Raw genomic sequence first — 17,744 nt, forward strand, 5'->3', positions numbered from 1 at the left:
CCAACACTGCTTCAGATTTATAGTGATCACCTGTATTTTCATATGTATACCCAGTGGTTATTACTAGCAACATAAAGATTCTTCTCCCCATAACTCAGCATCACTGTGGGTTATATATAAGATTGAAGGAAACACTAGGGACGTTTCCCCCAGAAGTTCCCCCATAGTCTCCTCCTTTTTCTCTGATTTTTTGACCTCTGATTATTTTATCATGCTTTGTTTCAAACAGGGCAATTTACCTGCAGGTAAGTTTTACCTAAGATTTTATTTCAAGTGCTAGTATTTTGAAGAGGTGGAAATCAACTGAAATATGGGCATAAAAATATAACATTTCCTTTCTTTCCCTTAGGTGCATCCAGAATAGATCAATGGAATTTGTCAAAATTACAGTTCACTGGTTTTGTCAAATCTAGGATACAGGAGGCAGCTACTGCAAAACCCATTCAGGACTCAAATCCGAAGTAAAACTCCAAAATCTTCTAGCTGAAAATGAACAAACCTGACATTCCTATTGAGATTCAAGACTCTTTGGTTCCATGACATCCTATTCATTACCAGTAGCAGAGTAGTGCTCTTCTTCTTCGTGTTTGTCCAGAGTACTTGTAGAGCAGCCAGGAGATGACTTCCCGTGGAGGCAACGTCTCTGCGCAAAATGCTGAATGGTTCCTGGGGGCTTGTAGCAACTCTCTCAAAATAAACTTTCCTTGCAGTTTTACTTTTCACAATAAGCATGTCTCCAAGAAACAGAGGACACATAATGAGATTCACAAACCAGGCAATAATTTAAATCTTAAAGAGCTGAAAGAGAGTGAAGATGGAGTAAACAGGAAGACAAAGCCTGGTCTGTTGCAACAGAATCAGCTATTCACAAGTAGACTCTTAAAGTTACCTTGGGTCACCTCAGGGAAAAAAGAAAAAAAGAAAAAAGAAAAAAAAAAAAAGAAAAAAAAAAAAAAAGAAAAGAAAAAAAAATCACCTGAAAACTCATAGTAAAATAAGGAGATGATTTATTTAATACCATGCAGCAAACCCCTTGACATCAAATGATGCTGTCTTCATCTCCTTAGGCAACATCGATTTCCATAATGAACTCAAGATACAAGTAGCTAAACATTTCACACTTCATGCCCTGCTCACATCTCTGCTCAAACCTCCTGCCATGTCCTCTCTCAGCCGCTTCCTCACAATCTTTCTCACACTTGTAATGCCATCTCAGTGACTTAGACACTTCTCTCAGCTGCCTCCTGTCCTTGTTTCCCCACCTCTGCATGTATGTCCTCCAAGTAGCGGCCATATTCTTGGTTCAAACATGCTCCTTCAGCGATACCCCCTGGAAGATAGCCAACATTCCTGCTGGAGCCGCAGGATGGTCCAAGGAAAGGCAACACTACCAAGAAGTACCACAGCTTGTAGCCTTGTTCTCCATCACTCTTTTTGCACTTCTTCTTGTCTCTCTGTATCCATAACTGGATTTTTAGTTCCCGTTGCCATTATTTCTCCATGGAACCCAGAGCAGCCTCCAACCTGTGAATATAACAGTGATTAATAACGGAGACATGCAAAGGGGACTACAGGTGAAAGGAAGAAAAGTGATTCCAGATTCATCCTCTGTGAGGCTTCTACTCTTCCCTTGAAAACCTCTCATACCCATGAAAACCATTTAGTACATTAATCATAACGTAGTCCTGACAAGGTCTGACAACTTCTGCTTTACTACATGAACAGATAAAATGATTTGAAAAACCTACTCATAAACACTTCATTGCTGAATATCCCTGAACATTTTCACCAAAATGCAAGGCCCTCTCCCCATTCTCTAGGAAGGACAAAAAGCAGATGTGGGATCATGGGGTTTCAGACTCCCCTCACAATATAACTTGTGCTTCAGTGGATTCACTGGCTCACTGTCAAATATTATGAAACACAGGTTAAACAAAAACACCTTGTCAAGTCAATTCCTAGTATAATACATCAGCTTCAGATACAGTTTTCTTTAGGGGTCGCTGTATGTTTTCCCATGTATATTTGATTAATCAGTTCACGAATGTGTCAATGTGCCCTGGGACGTCTGGTCACCAGTGGAGTTTAATAAAACTCTTCTCCATATAAAATGAACATTCCAGCCAGCAGTAACGTTATTTAAATCAAACCTCCAACACTGCATGCTTTTGAAAAATACTCGGCAAGCCCCACAAGGAGAATAAAGAAAAGAAGTTCAAATCACAGATCCTTTGCCACATTCAGCTGTACTTAGAAAGTTCCCACTCTCAAGTATTTTTTTTCCTTTTTTTTTTTTCTTGCTTGCTCTCCCTTTTTCTGACATGGCAGACTAAGAGGATATAAAAATTTCTGTCTTTCACCAGCAGAAGAGTTAGAAGTGGTTGCTCCCAGCAGAACACCTGGCCTTGAGAACCTTGAAGAGGAGCTCATACTGCCACTGGTGCTGTGATGCAAGGAAGGATCTGAGAACACATGTATGTTGGCAAACTGGGTGTCTCTCCTTCCCCTACAGAGAATTTAAGCTGACGATGACAAGCTGCTTCTCTTGTCAGACACTGCATTAACTCAGGGGGCAGATGTGCATGCTGTGCAAGTGAAATGCCCCAAGCCTTGTGGTGGTTCATATGCAGTACTGTATTGCTACATGATGGAAATCTTGTTTTCAGCTACTTTGTTTTTAAACTTAGGAAATGGCACACATACTTGCATGCATATGTGCACACCCATTTGCAAAGAACATTCTTATGGCTTCAAATTCACACATGCAAAAGACAAAAAATGTTAGAAATGAAGGTGCTCATGCAACCTGTTATGCACAATTATAAAACAGTCCCTAGCTTGTTAATTTAATTTGATTTTTTCAACTCAGTAAGGATTTTGCACAAGGTCTCTTACGCCCCTTCATTTTCCCTTTTCATCCAAGATTTTTGTGTGAGTTTCTCTATCTTTTTTTTTTTCTCTCTCTTTTTTTTTCTTTTGGGAAAAAAAAAAAAAAAAGTTGAAGATTTGTAGAGAATGAAAACAGTGATTGCAAGCACGAAAGGGCACTGCACTGGAACTTAAAGTACTCTATACGCATGTGGATATTTCCTGGCTCCTTGGTACATTATCTGAGATCAGGAGGTTGGATATAGTTGATACTTAAGGTCCCTTCCAACACAAATGATTGTATGATTCTATGAATTACTCAGGTCTCTTGCTCCAAAGAGTGGAAAATAGCGCCCCAGTTCAATTCATCACATCATCTGAAGACAATTTACAGAGAGAAGTGTTTGGTTACATCAGTAGCAGACGCTGTTGAAAAAAAGAAAAACAAAACAAACAAAAAAAAGTGGAAATGATTCATTCTGTCTTCAGAGTAGGGTTTGATTAGCTCCCAATAATAAGGAAAGAGGATCTGTCTTCAGCAGCGATGGTAAAGCAAAACATTGCACAGCTGCTCATTAAATGGACACTGTCTATCCAGAAGCCTGAAAGGGATCATAGGACATGAGGTGATGTGATTAAAGGTGCACAGACAACCAGAGGAAGTTGTCTGGGCAGGTTTAATTTCAGAATTGCTTCCATTTTGACTGGAGGCTTTTGTAAGCCTGCTAATATTCTCTTATCATGGGTACGATTGTGTACAAGCATACATACGTGTGTAAATAGCTTTTATCTGCAGACATAGAGGTAATGCTGTCTTCATGAGGTTTCTAATGACAGGTGAGTTATGACCATAGTTAAGAAGCAGTTTCATAGCTCCTACATCCAAATGGGGCAATTATGATCATACATCAAATAAAACAGACCAAAGAGATGCACTTAAATGAAGGTGATTACACGCAATTACCATTATCCCCTCTTGCCCTCAGCCAGGGGCTCTGCGTTTTCAGTTCAGATGGCTGCTGGTTGAGCCAGCTCATGCACGGCTTGGCCCTTCTCCCAGCAAAGCAGTCCAGTCTCGTGGGGCTGCAAGACACAGGCACAGATCTGTAACCCACACGCACTCCAGGACCACCTTTTCCAAAGCCAGCACTCAGCTTCCCTGCCTGCTGGTCCCTACCCAGACTACAGCTGCTCCAGCCACCAAGTCAAACCACAAAGTGCTTCCCATTGTGGCACAAGGCACATGCTGGTTCACTGCCGTGGCTGTGTAATGCAAACAATTTCCCCTTCTCCAGCTCACTGACTCCTGTTGCAGGCAGGGAGAAATCGAGGCTGTCTGAATGTCAAAGCGAATTTACACAGCTGTAATGCGTAGCTAAGAGCCATGGTGCCTCTCAGGGCTGTTTCTCTAATTAGTCAGCAGAGAGATCAGAAGAAATGACTTGAAAGAGAGCACAGCAGCAAGAGCAGGTAAAGGAGTATGTCAGGGAAGGAGGGAGGATGATGCAGGGAGAAAAGCAAATAAGAATTTTTGGATGCCATGCTTCAGTTAAATGCTAAATACACAATTGCAACTCATTGGGCTGTTTTATTAGGTAAGAAATTTTTATTTGGCATTAAAGGCATCCCAGACTCAGTAATAACAGTACAAGCATGTTTTCTCAAACACCATGTAAAAGGTAAAGATCTCATTGCACAGGGTATATCACAGCTTGGCAGTCACCCAGCCTGTACCCACAGGTGGCCACTTTCAAAAGTGACAGGGACTTGGGGGACTAAGGCCAGCCCTGCACTTTGTGGGGTTGTTAAAACCAGGCAACAAGCTACCAGCTCAGAGCAGCAGTACCTGGCTTATGTTTAGCACTGATGCAAGTCACTGCATGGTGCTTGGTACCAAAAAAACACTCCAGGCTGCTTGACTCCAGGTGGAGTAATTAAGTCATTTAACAAAGCCTGGCTATTAAGGGAAAATGTGGAATTGTTTGTTTCCCACACCCCCATTTCAGAAGTGATCCTCCTGACTATCTCTCAGGGGATGAAAAGCAGGTGGCTCCCTGTGACCATGCTGGGAGCCCCAGGGAGCAGCATGGTCTCTACAGTCCATCATCCAGCTCCAGCTGTGCCATGGCCCATATCTACATACCTTTAGGTTGATATTTTGGTGACATCACAGGCATGAGGAGGAAAATTTTACTCTCAAAATAAATCACCACTGCCAGTGGTCTTCCAAAGGCCAAGGGGGGAAACCTGCTCCTGCTGAAGGTTGAGGAATCCTGCCCCTGGATTCAGCTGCTCATACAGAGCTGCACAATCCATGCTGACCAAACCATGACAGCAACAAGCAGACACGGGAAAAGGCCAAAATGGGAAGAAAGAAGCATTGGGGTACGTAATGAGTCAGCTTCCCAGGAGAGAAGAAACAACGTGGACCCAAACTCTGTGATGCTAACTCCTCTGGCTAGTGCCTATCAGGGTGGAATGGTGAACAACTGTAGAGCTGTTCACCACTCGTGGGACCAGCTGGGGTCTCCTCCGGCTGCCCTGTGAGCTGTGGCCTATCTGGCTGCTCCCAGCACCTCCCCGTAATGAATGTTATTGCTCTGAGCATCCCTTTCTCTGTCCTCACTGCACCGTGGGTACCAGCTCACCAAGAACATGACAGGTGAGAAGTGCCTCTCACTGAAATGAAATACAAAATGCTCCCACAAAAGCCCAGCCCACAGCTAATGACAGCACCTTGTGCTGACAGCAGCTGCTGCAGAGGGAAATGTCGATGGGGCTATTACAGCCAGCGATTTCGCTTAGCTGATGGCAACCCTGACCTTTGCTGTACCCAGCGGCAATTTGTTTTCCTGGCTGCTGGAAAGCTGGAAAGTACCAAGAGACATTACAAAAATGGTGCGTGCCCTGACCCTGTCTCATCATCATTTGCTGTGAGATGTCTCTCTCCCGAATGCAGTGGCTGCCAGCAGCTGTGGCACAGTCTCCTGCTGGCTCCATGGGGTGGGCACAATGGGGACTCGATGGGACCGTCCCACTGCTGAGCAAGGAGCAGGGGGACTGCAGGCAGCAAGGTTCACAGATCTCGGTTCTTGGCTTACTATTTAGCTAAGGCAACTTTTCCTTAAACTCTGGACGCTTCTGCAGGAATGAACAGTGAAACATCAGCTCTAAATGGCAGCTAGATGAACGCCTCCCTTCTGCTGTTCCCAAATAGCCTGAAGGACTGCTCACCACAGCCACCCAGAGGGGATTATATAGGTGTGGGCCACCCAGAACATATTGCTTATGAGAAAAAATGCTCCTCCTCTTGACAGACCTGATGAAGAGGTGCTGAGGGAGAGGAAAGAGAGAGGTCCTCGTCATCCCATGTTTTTCGCTCAGTGTCATGTAGAGGATGACTCCCGTCCATCTGTCACTTGGGGTGCTGGTATAAACCAGCAGCATAAACCAGCAGCATTAGGTCTGACTTCAAGATGCTACATCATTTGTAGCTACTGAGGGGCTGTGTCCCTCATATTCAGCTCTAGCTTCTAAAATTTGGATGTGAAACAAAGAGCTGCAGAAGCAGGGGGTCTGTGTGAGCAGGCAAGATCATCAACAGCCACGAACAGAGTTGGAGAAATGTTTGGCTAAACTTCACCTCTGCTACAGGAAGTTTGAGTTCCACAAGCCTGTTTCTAAAGCTTTTTTCCTGACATGCTACTTTTAGTTTCAGGTATTGGACAGGCTCCATCAGACCTCCCATGCTAAGTCAGCCTTCATCCCATTTCCCAGGGAGAAATACACTTCTACCAGAATTAATTTTCAGAGATTTTGCTTATGGGAGCAGGACTCCCAGCAGTGTGCGAACAGCAAACCCCACAAATGCTGCCTTTCAGTTCTGCTGACGCTCCTCAGCTGGTGGTGTGCAGGGCTCGTTGCCAAACCCAAGCTTCCTCAGCACCCTCCCCACCTCACAGGCTGAATTCGCCACTGTGTCAGATCGTACTTGTTTGCTGTGTGCCAGGGTAGCTTCTGAAGTGAGGTCTCCAGGAAAAAAAAAAAAAAGGTAAAAAACCCCTGCCATTCCTACATCACCTCACTGCTATATTGCATTCAGCAAGGACAAAGGAGCATCCTTGCCCAGGTACCGAACTATGCTTACCCATCCTAAGATCAATTGTAAGCCATGTCCTTAAATAGAGCAATTAGTCCTCTGCCACAGGTGAAAAAGAAGGGAAGAGAGGATGGGTTTAGTCTCCTGGCTAAGCTCTGAAGATGTGTGTCACAGGCAGGAGGTGCAAGGTCTGGTATCGATACTTGCAGGGATGCACAAGCAAGCCCGCACTGTCCCTGGGAGAATAAGCTGCTTGGCTCCTAAAACTCTCTTTCCAAGGAGCTGTACTGGAAGTCTCAGAAGCTGCCGTTAGTTTTTGGTTCTGATTTCTCAGTCTATAAATGGCAGAGCTGTAATCATTACTGTTCCCTCTTACTCACGTGCCACTGTATGCTGCTCAGGGTGCCCTGCCTGCAGAGCCTGTGCTCTGCACGTGCAGCCAGCCAGCTACAGCCCTGCACAACCTGCAGCGAGCTCTGATCCCCTCCCTGTGGTCAGCCCCTGGAGGGGTGTGTGTAACAACAGGAGTGAGAAGGGGAAGGCAAAACACTGAAAGACTGATAAGGCTCCTGTTCTCGCTCCCTTCAAGCACGAGGTAACACCAGACCATCGGGATGCTATTGCATGAGCAAGTAACATCTCCCCAGATCTATTTTCTGCTTGGAAAGTGGAAAGAAATAAACAGGCAGAAGGCTTCAGACAACAGCAATATGCATGGTGGCTGTGGTGGGCACTTCAGATTATTTTTTCCTTGCTACTTCTATGTTTTTTTTTTCCCAGAGGAAGAGTTATATGACTTGAAGAACCAGCCCCTGTGGCAATCAGCTCCCTCCTGCTGGACACATCCCACAGCTTCCTTTGCCATGGGGCAGCAGTGCCCGTGAGGTGTCCTCCACTCCACTTCCCAACCCTGTCCTCACATCCCTGCAGCAAGAGGGCAGATCGCCACCTCCTTCCCAGCTGCTCCGTAAGAGGGCACTGCAATTTTTTCCTGGAGCTGAGGTGAGCTTGCTCAGGATAGAAGCTAGAAGCTCTCTGGGATGGCAGAGTCTTTTGCCATTAAGCTGTCTCACTCGTTGCAGAGTAGATCCAGACAGATCAAACGTTGTCTCTACTTACAGAGGGCACCAGCACACCTTTTATGTCTGCCATGAAAGCCAGTTCTCTGTGGCCTTTTTCTGCTTAGACATTGACTGAGGAAGAATATGTTTGCTTTAAACAGGAGTGCATATAATGAGAAAACATTGCATCATTTTCTCTTATTTATATTTTAACAGAAAAAAAGAAAAGTGAGAGAGGGTTTTTTTTTTTTTTTCATGAGGGCTGTCACATTTTCCTGGACCTTTGGCAAATGTAAAGCTTCAGTCAAGGCAAGTGTTGGTGAGGTGAAAAACAAAACCAGCCTAACAGCCCCCACAGCTGATGGCCCCTTGCCCCAGCAGCGTAGGGCAGGCTGAGTCGGAATCCCTACAGAGCCGCGCCGTGCTCACGCACGTGAACCCTGCAGGATGCGGGCACGGGAAAGGAGCTGTGGTTTAATTGCTCCCAGAAGTGGTGCCTGTTGGGATGGGGACGGGGCTGGGAGTGACAGGTGAGGAAAGATTTATTAAATGAAAAAGCGATGTCTGAAACCTGAAGCACTACAATGAGACTTAACGAGCTTTGGGCCTAGCCTGGAATGACCACGTGTCTGTACAACTGACAGGGCTTAAATTCAAGCCCAGAGAAATGAACTCCTGAGCTACCTCGGAAGGAAATATTTGTTTTCTTACCATCAATCTTTGCATTCAAGGCTACTGGTCTGTCAAGCCCTGCCATGACAGCGTCCCCCTGTACCACCCCTTTCAAAGGACACTGATGGTCTCTGAGGATCTGCCCTGAGGGACGTGGCCAAGCCACAGGGCACACTCCAGCATCAAGGCAAAGAAATGACCCAGCAGTAGGAGATCTCTACATTTTTGTGCCTGGATGGAGCCACACATCCATACGGAATGGCTGAGGCACAGCAGAGCAGCAAGGGCTGCCCCAGGAGTGAACAAGGGAGGACTGCACACCCTCGGGCCTTGGAAAAAGGAGGGCACATGCAGACCCAGACACTCACCTCACCATCTCACCATAAGTACCTCAAGCTCCCACTGAAGATAAGACATGCCTGATACTGATATTGCCTTGTTTTTCACTGATGGAGGGGCACATACTGGCTAGAAGTCCCTTTAAGACAGAAAGAAATAAAACAATACCAAGAAAAACATCATCCTTCTGCTGCTCAGAGTTTGGTTTGCTCAGTCCTGATTTTGGTGCAACCTACATGACAAGAAGAAAAACCTCCTTCATCTGACAGCCTAAGGGCCAAAGCTTCTGCACAAGTACTTTATTCTTCCCTGGGAACAAGATTGTCACGCAAACACAACTGCCTCCTGGAAGCTCCCGGAGCTGCGAGGGCATAAGTATTCAGCAAATAAGCACACATCTATACATAACAAATCTGCATCTATTCAAGACGAAGCCAGGCTGCTGGCTATCCACATAATACTGCATTCATGCCTACGCAAACCACTGTCATATTGCTGGCACTTTCACGCGATCTCAGAGCCGTGTAGAACTAAATCTGTATAAAATCAGATAATCCGCTCTGAAGGGAAAGCAGAGAAATTGAATGCAGCTTGGTGGGGGAAGGTAAAAGAAGGCTGCATAAAATAATAATAATAATAAGATAAAATAAAAAGAAATGTAAGCATATTCAAATAACTGGTATTCTTTTGGAGCTGTAGCAGGAGAAAAAGGAAGAAATAACACCCTTCTTTGGTAACTTATACAGCCCGTCACCTATCTCCCCCATTTCCTCTTGCTCAGTTAAACGCTGGCTCCATCATTTCCCATTTTATCTATATTTAATTGGGACTGCTCTATCTTCTGATTTCTTCACTGTTTTGACCAGTTTGCTCTTGTGGACACTCCTGATAACTGCCAATAGCTAGCACCAAGGTAAACAGTGTAAGGAAAGGATGAAAATAGAGCAAGCCTTTCCCAGTGACGCTCTCCTCCCTCCAGCAATCTGCTGTTTAGAAGTTCCCTGTGACATTTGCATTTAAAAATAGCCTGGGACAGAATTTATTCTCTAACTTTTTCTAACATTTGGCTGCCTTCTGTGCACGGTGCTTAGGGAGAGCGTGGCCAGGCAGCAGCAGAGCCAGGAACCACTCACTACCTGGGCTGTGATTTGCATGAGAAGGAGCAGCTCTGACACACGATACATTCACTTTGGTCACTTTGGAGGTGAGCAGATACCTGGCAACTTCGAAACGAGGGGGAAACTGGAATTCAGATGGAGTACCCAGGCTGCAGACGCACTCAATTAATTTCATTAGACAAAGGATCCCCCCCAGGCTAAAAGGCTTCAAAGTGGCGGGGGAGATAAATTATCCTTCCAATTCAGACTCATGGCCATCCTTCGCTCGGGAGCCTGCTTGGATTATTATTAATTTTTTCCCCCTCAGTAACAGTGAAAGATGTCTGCAAATAGATTCAAGAAGAGGGGACATTTCCAGAATATAAACTCTGAGCTTTCCCTTGATTGCTTTCAGACTTGCTCCTGTAACATCCTCAATTCCCCCCTCCCTGCCCAAGCCTATCAGGTTTTTCTTGATGTTTCTGAGGACTTGTTTAAAAAGGCTGCCAGACATAATACTGCCTCATCATTTCCTCCACTAGATGAATTACTTTTGGGGGGCCAGAGTACAGTGATTTTCCCTGACCTTACAAAGGGACAAAGATAAATAGCCTTAAAGGGGAAAAGTTAGCGTTCTGCCATAAGATGACATCAAACCACTTGGCAAAGTACAAATTGATCTGAAGTTAGGAGGACAGCATAGATGTGGAATGACAATCAATATCTGTAGGAAGGTATTGTCCCATTTTTCAAGGCACAGAAAAATTCACCTGCACTGATGCACAAGCTATATCTAAACATATTTCTCCTGCAGATGGTCTAGGATCAAAACAGTGGGAAGTTAAAGACAAGAGAGGGAGGGTTGTGTTTTCTTTTCAGAAGCTTCATAAACTTCTTCCCTTGTATTTCATTATGAGACAAACCCTGGGGGAAAAGAGGGTGAGGTTCTCATCCTGTTCCGGCTGCCCGATGTTCAGAGCAAAGGCCAGGCCAGGACTAGTGGGCTGGCATGGCTCCCCTGCTGCCAGCACGGCAACAGGCAGGGGAGAGGGATGTGGAGAAAGACAGGAGGTCAAGCGAGGGCTGTGCCCTTGCCTCTGCAGGGCTATGATGACCCCAGCAAGTGCCAGAGCCCTGAGGGCAGCCCTTCCAGCTCTCTCTTTGCTGTAGGTGAATAAACCAAAGCAGCCACCCTGCCTTCTCTGCACGGCTGATACCTCACCTGCTCGGCAGCAGATGCCCTGTTCCTCCTTGCTGCAGGAGACCAGCAGGGCAGCCTGGAGGAGGTCAATTATGTCCCTGCATTCCCTGTGGGAACAATGGGACACAAAACCCAACTGTTGTGACTTGCAGTCCTGCTTATCCCCCCTTCTCTCGGGCTGCATGTGTGCAATCTACAGGGAACCTTGAAATGGGGGTCAATTTTGCGTTAGTCACATGCACATCACATCAACATCCATTATGCTATGATAGCACCAAAAGAATTTTGTTGTTTGTTTGTTTGTTTGTTTTAATCCTATGAGCTAGGTTGCTGCTGAGGAGCTGGGAGAGCAAAGCAGTTCCATCACCCATGACTTGGCCAGCCCTGTACCACCACTTTGCCCAAGAGGAGGTCTAGCATGTAGGCAGGTTCCAAAAATCGAATGGTTCAGCTGAAGATCAAAGAGTAAAGACCAGGAGAGAAGGGGAGCAGAGCTGAAGAAGGACTGAGCAACAGCAGGCAACAGGAATTAGCTTCCCAAGTCACAGACAGACCATGCAGCAGAGGATGCCACAGCACTAGGGATCGGCATCCTTCCCAGCAGTCAGCTTCAGCTCACTTCTGCTCCTGGGGGAGGCAAACCCAGGCAGTGCCCTCCAGCCTGTTGTCCCCAAGGGAGGAAGGGAGAAGTGGCCACAGCGGCTGCTGCATTCTGCCAGCAGATCTGTTGTCTGTGGCCCAGGCTCCCTGGGGCATCCGCACACGGCCACACATATATGCATGCACACACGCGCACAAACGCCGAGGATAAGCTGCCATACATTAATAGTGCTATTAGTAATATGTAATGGAATTGTCAAAGTCGCCCAACGCTGGCATAATAGGTAATTCTTCATCATTAACAGGAACTGCCAGCAGAACAGCTACCAGCATCCAAATGTTTAATTTTCAGACGGAGGAAACACAAAGCTCTCAGTGGGCAGCTCAGCAGCAAGCCGACCCCGTGGCCAGTAACTCTTGGAGGCATCAAGGAGGTGTCACTGGTGGAGAAAATTGCAAGCTCATATCGACCAGATCAGAGCTAATCACCAGACCCCAAAGTGAGACCTCACTAAGGTGGGAAGAAGTTACACCTACAGTAAAAATGAAAAATAATGAACACTTTCCTCACCTTGTCCATGCCTCCTGGTCATGGCCACGACAGCGACGTGGCAGTACTGGGACACCTGCACTGCCAGCTCAGCAGACACAGGTAGCTCAGCAGCAGGACTGCCTGGCAAACCTAAATATATCACACAGTCCTGTAGGGAACAGGATTGTACTACTCCATCTCCCACCCCACTGGATTGATTTCCTCCGCCCTGTTTAAACCTCTCCTGGATATGCATCAGGAGGGCAGAGACAAGGAGAGAAGTAAGTAATGCTCCGCTTAGCAGTACTTTAAGTATGGATATTGGTTTCTCCTTTTCTTAGTTCCTTCCTCCCACCCTCAGAAAAATAACTGCTTGTATTCATAGAAGTAGGGATACAATTGATCTGAGAATGAAAAGGGCAAACATATTTACCTGGCTTTTTGGAATGCAGCTGGTAGCATCCCAGGACCTGTAGGATGGGTCCAGGCACCTTCTGGAATAGCTGGTGAAAGAAGGTAAAGAAAAAGAAGAGGGGTAAATTGGACTTATCCAAGGGAAGTCACTAAATTATAGAGCTAGCTAAGTACTTTATATCAAAGCCATTTTACAGAAAAATACACATTTTTCCTGAGAAATGTAATTTTCTTTAAGTTTTAAGGGAGTTATTGTAAACAAATACTGGACAATTTCCAGAAGAGGAGAAGGAAAAATAAAAAAGAAAGTGGTTGTTTTGTAAACCGAAGCATTTTTAGTTTATTGGGAAACAATAAATTTCATGGCAGACACTCCAATATTGAGGTTTTATAGATCGTGTGTGAAAAACAGTTGATAGTTTTGACTCATTCATTGCCCTTTAGCTACCTACAGGACCCAGTTCTGCTCCCAGACTCACACAGATGGCTGCAGGAAGGGTGCATCCACAGCATAAGCAACAAAAGCACATCCCTCAGTCTGACCTTCCCACGTGTGTGTGATCTGTGGTCCCTACGTGTTCGGGAGCACAAGCTATAGGGAGGAAGAATGGCAGTGACAACACATCACTGGTGGTGGTCACAGCAGGGATGCTGGGGTGGGAAGGTACGGACTGGCCAGGGTGAAAACAGGTGGAGGAGTGTGGAGGAAGGAAGGAAGGAAGGAAGGAAGGAAGGAAGGAAGGAAGGAAGGAAGGAAGGAAGGAAGGAAGGAAGGAAGGAAGGAAGGAAGGAAGGAAGGAAGGAAGGAAGGAGGGGAGAGAGAGAGAGAGAGGGAGAGAGAGAAAGAAGCCAATCAGTGAGTTTCCTCTAGTGCAGGAAGGACAAAACTAAGGATGAGACAAAGAGAGAGTCCTGCTGCACCCCATCCCAACAAGGAAAACCTGAAGCTTGGCCTTTTTGCATTTAGAAATTAACAGATGCAGTAAAAGGGCAGAACTGCAGCTGGCAATGTAACGAGAAACATTAGAAAAGGAGTAGAAGAGAGACAGGCAGCATGCCAGGTTGCTTAAATGTTCTGGGGACTTGTTTCAAACAGTGAAGGAAGGTGCTGGTGGAGCAGCTCCTCTAGGCTTGATTGCAGTCAGCAGGTAGCTAGTAGTTAAAAATCCCAGCTGGAAAGTCATTTGGGTGCAAATAATTCAGAAATGTTGGCACCCTCTGGTCTTCAGGAGCTGGGCAGAATTAGCAGGAGCCCAAAGGAAATGCAGGTTCTCCCTCCCACACTCCAACAAACTCAGCAACGTGGCAGAAGAGGTCTCCAGAGAAGGGAATTTCTGCATGGAGGAGCAGAAGAAAATTGGCAGTTACTGAGAAAGACCATGTTAAAGCACAATGGTAACCTATCCTATTGTGCTAGAAAGATGGGAAGCAGAATAAGTGACCATTAGAGCTGCATGAAGAGCTCTTTAGGGACCTGAAAATCAAAAAGAAATTACAGCAAAAGTGAAAACTAGACCACATAGCTAAGGACCAGCGTAAAAGAATAATAGAGGCATAAAAATCAGAATGGATAAAGCACAGAATTAATTACAATTAGTAATGGACATCAGACCACAATAAAAGTGCTAAGGTATCAGCAGAGGCAGAAGAAAAGAGAACATGCAGTCTATTATTTAATGGAAAAAGTGGAAACAGAGGCTGATATAGAGAAGGATGCAGTAGCCTCATCCATCTCTGCTTCAGACTTCATAACATACTTCAAAAATTAATTCCAACAAGGAGACAGAAACACAAGCCAGAGCACAGAAAGAACAAAATCTTGAGATAAATGAGATATGGTCAAATTATCAGTGCCTTCTGAAATCCACCCTCAGACATTGAAGGTACCCGCTATAGAAATCTCTGATCCGTTCAGAAATTATCCCTGAAATTCATGATATAACAGTGATCCCAGAAGATTCAAGAAGGGCAAATATAATATCTTTATTTAAAATAAGGCAAAAGGAAAACATGGAAAAACACATACTAGTTAACTCTCCCTGGAAAAAATACTAGAACAAACTATTACATGATCAATATATAAAAACCCAAAGGAAAACAAGTGGATAAAAAAAAAAAAAAAAAAACTCAACATAATGAATTTATCAAGAAAAAAAATCATTTCAGTTATTCATTTCAACAAACATTGAACATTGAATCAGTTGTTCTTTTCTGAGCAAACTAATTTTCTTCTTTGACAAGGTAACTAGCTTTGTGGGTAAGGAAGAAGTGGTAGAAATATGTTTTAGCACAGCTTTCAATATTGTCCCACATGGCCACGAGCAAATTAAGTCAGTACAGCCCTAGTTTTGCAGTACTTTGGCTTTTGGGGTCCTTGATCATAACTGGTCGTAAATTCTCTTGCAAACACTGTCTGGATTTACTATCAGACTTTTAATAGGAAGGAGGAGTGCTTCCTTGGATCAAGTGCAGGGCATGTACTATGGCTTTGCAGCTCATCAGCAATTCAAAGATGATAATGTGGAAGTCACTAGCCTACATGAAATTGCCTATAACTGCAATTAGGTAGGAAAAAAAAAAAAAAAAGAAAAGAAACCACTAGTGAAGAACTATTGGTGTAAGATTTCTTGTGAATCCTGGAAGAATCTGTCCTCCTCCTGGCTCTGTTCCAGGTTTTTACAGTAACTTGAGTAATGGAAGACAGCATGAATTACAAAATCTGCAGATCAATCCAAGGTAAGAGGACATTTGTAGAACAGGACCTGAATTCGAAATGATCTCAATAAATTGGAGAAATGGTATGAAATCAACAAGTCATAATTCAATAAATCCTTCAATAAAATATTAAACTAGGAAAGAAGAAAGCAAATGCTGAGCCTTCAGACAGGGAATAACTGCTAAGTCAAAGGTATATATTTGAAACTACAGTGAAATACAAACTCAAGATGAACACAGTCTCATTTTTGCAACTCTTACCGAGTGTCATCTCCAAAACCATAAGGAATTTTTTCTGTGCTACTCCGCTTCAGTGGGGCTGGGCTGTGGTCTTGTATTCAGGTCAGTGCACCTGAGGATACTAAGAGAAGAAATGTAGAAGACAGCAACATTAAAGACAAAGGCTAAGGAAGTGGCACCAAAGTTGATGGGTTGATGGTGAAGGGCACAGCATTGTTTGGTCATAAATAAAATAAAATAAAATAAAATGAAAGAAACTTGGATTTGGAAGGAAACTGGATTTGAAAACTGGGAAATCCTTTGTTAAGGGTGAGTCCATCACAAAGGACAAAAATAATGCCCCTCCTTTCCATTGCCACCTTCTTGTTTGCAAAGCAGTGGGTGCTCCCTGCAGGGCTGGAGAGGTGTTTTGTGGTGTGCATCATGCTCCAACAGGAGACAAGTGTTGGGTTTGTGGACCACTCTAGGCACTGAAGGGGCAAAATCACAAAGTCCAGGCAAAGAGAAAGTGACCAATGTCAATAAGGGAGAAACACGTCTAAAGACCAGGGCCATGGGGCAGCCATAGGGCCGCTGGCTAGCCAGGCCAAAGGGTGTCAAACCCTGGTGTCACCCTGTCAGCACCTTCCCTGGGCATGGCATCATCTGCAGATTCCCAAGCATTGCCTAACCCCCAGCATTAAAATTTGTCACCACATGTATTCGAGTCAGTCAACATTTCTTTTTTATATTTTTGAATGATAACTCTAAGAAATTGGCTTTTTTCACCATTTTGGGTGCATTTTCATTGCTCGAAAATAAATAAATAATAAATTTAAAAATACGCATTCTTTCATCATTTCTGATGTAGACCTCAGTGGAGGATTAGATTCACTCCTCTGTTATTTTCCCTTCACCCAGCTGAGGGGGAAGAAAAAAAGGATGATGGAAATGAAATGAGCAGACGAACAGGAAAGAGACATTTCAAACAGTTGGAACTAAAAACCTGGTTTCATTAATTTTCAAAGATGGCAGTCAAACGTGAAATTTAAAATAAATATTGTTATTCACTTTTCTTAATTAAGAAAAAAATAAGAGTAATACTTCCAGTATTTTTCATGAAAGCTTAACTGGTATCTTTCACCATCTCTGTACATTCTGCCCTTCATCTGCCTCAAGAGCTGAGATTACCCCACCCTGCCACCAAGGATGAGAAGTGCAGATGTCACAGGTCCTTCTCCATGACATGCTCTCCTCAGCTTCCTCGAAACCCAGCTGAGACTTTCTGGCAGCCACATGGTAGATATTTTTTTGCCATCATTCTGTATTGGTTTGGTCACCCTATTAGCAACAATATAGTTCCTCATCAGAGCTAATGCATCGTCTTTGATCATTGTTCTAGTTTACATTTCTCATGTCTTTTACTCACATATCACAACCCTCATTATTAAACACATTTCCAAACTTTCATCTCCCAAAGGTCAGAGAGGGAATAACGGGGAAGTTGGAATTTAACAAGATTTGGCACTAAGCTTTGATTTATTGAATCAAAGGCTGGCGGGAAGGCGCGCAGAGAAAGGAAAGGGCAGGAGAGGAGCAGCGCACAACAATAATTTGCAAAGATCTTAGGTGCCAGTGAAACCTTGCTTGTTAATGACTGGCTGCTTCCTGTGATATTGATGGACAGGAGAAACCTCCCCACCTTCCTGGCTTCCTCCAGCACAAGGAGTCCAGCCGGCAGCTGAGGTAGAGCCCAGCGAGCAGCTTGAAGGCTCTCACCCTCCCCAGGTGCAGATGCTGTCCTGTGGGAGGGGGACACCACAGGCAGCTGAGATTATCATCTCCTGCTCCTCTCTGCTGTGATTTCCCCCTCTGACTAAGTGACACAGGGAAGAGCACCACCAAGCAGCCCACAGGGAAGGAGCCC

General features: G+C 44.7%; 1 long non-coding RNA gene across 1 annotated transcript in view; it reads right to left on the reverse strand.

The window, feature by feature from the left end:
- Nucleotides 1–549: 549 nt before the first annotated feature.
- The window catches only part of LOC137853821 (uncharacterized), a 35,935-nt gene continuing 18,740 nt past the window's right edge, over nucleotides 550–17,744 (reverse strand). The window contains exons 3-5 of the long non-coding RNA XR_011094744.1: nucleotides 13,363–14,217; nucleotides 12,903–12,972; nucleotides 550–1,524 (exon numbers count right to left, since the gene is read on the reverse strand). This is a non-coding gene — a long non-coding RNA (uncharacterized lncRNA). The remainder of the gene's footprint in view (nucleotides 1,525–12,902; nucleotides 12,973–13,362; nucleotides 14,218–17,744) is intronic.

Source organism: Anas acuta, chromosome 3 (genome assembly GCF_963932015.1).
Source record: "Anas acuta chromosome 3, bAnaAcu1.1, whole genome shotgun sequence".
Classification (NCBI taxonomy): Eukaryota; Metazoa; Chordata; class Aves; order Anseriformes; family Anatidae; genus Anas; species Anas acuta.